The following is a 796-nucleotide window of genomic DNA, read 5'->3' on the forward strand; positions in this document are numbered from 1 at the left end:
TGTGTGCCTTTCTCTGTTCCTAACTCTCTGGAGTAATCACATTTCCCAAAACTGACCATATTTCCCAAAACTGACCATATTTCCCAGAACTGACCATATTTCCCATCATTTCTCTTGCTTAACTCCCTGTACAGCCTTTGACAGGCAGGGTGCAGGGGGCTGCTGAGTAAAAGAGCCCAAGCAGTGGACATAGAAATGTGTTTCTCTTTGTAAATGTTTTTAAATCCCTTTGTTCAGGTGCAGCCCCAGGGGGGTATAGCTCAGTGGTAGAGCATTTGACTGCAGATCAAGAGGTCCCTGGTTCAACTCCAGGTGCCCCCTTCTCTTTTCCCTTCATTTTTTTCTCTTCCTTTGGCCAAAATGTTTCCCAGGGAGAAGGTGGGGAGCTCCTGTTGGATGTGGGAGTTTGTGCTGCAGTTAATGTTGGTTGGGAGCCTTGGGATTGAAGGAAGTGAGGCCCAGTTGGGAAGGGGCAGGGGTTGTGCACTGAGGAACTGCTGAGTTTGTTTGTACTTTTGTCTGTTGTTAATTCTCTGCAGTACTCCCATTTAGCAGAATTGATGATATTTGGCATAATTTCTGCTGTTTAACTGGCTGTCCAGGCTGTGGCAGGTCCTTTAAGGTGCACAGGGGGCTGTAGAGTAAAGCAATGCAAACCATAGATATCCAAACTTGTCTGTCTCCATAAACATTTTAAAATCCCCCTGTGCAGGTGCAGTGCCAGGGGGGTATAGCTCAGTGGTAGAGCATTTGACTGCAGATCAAGAGGTCCCTGGTTCAACTCCAGGTGCCCCCT

General features: G+C 47.4%; 2 non-coding genes across 2 annotated transcripts; both read left to right on the forward strand.

The window, feature by feature from the left end:
• The first annotated feature begins 249 nt into the window (after positions 1-249).
• On the forward strand, positions 250-321 carry TRNAC-GCA. The gene has a single exon. It is a non-coding gene; the product is annotated as a tRNA-Cys (tRNA).
• A 403-nt stretch (positions 322-724) lies between these two features.
• TRNAC-GCA lies at positions 725-796 on the forward strand. Its single transcript has one exon. It is a non-coding gene; the product is annotated as a tRNA-Cys (tRNA).

This window comes from Manacus vitellinus, unplaced genomic scaffold (assembly GCF_001715985.3).
Source record: "Manacus vitellinus isolate BGI_N305 unplaced genomic scaffold, ASM171598v3 scaffold_120_pilon, whole genome shotgun sequence".
In the NCBI taxonomy this organism is placed as follows: Eukaryota; Metazoa; Chordata; class Aves; order Passeriformes; family Pipridae; genus Manacus; species Manacus vitellinus.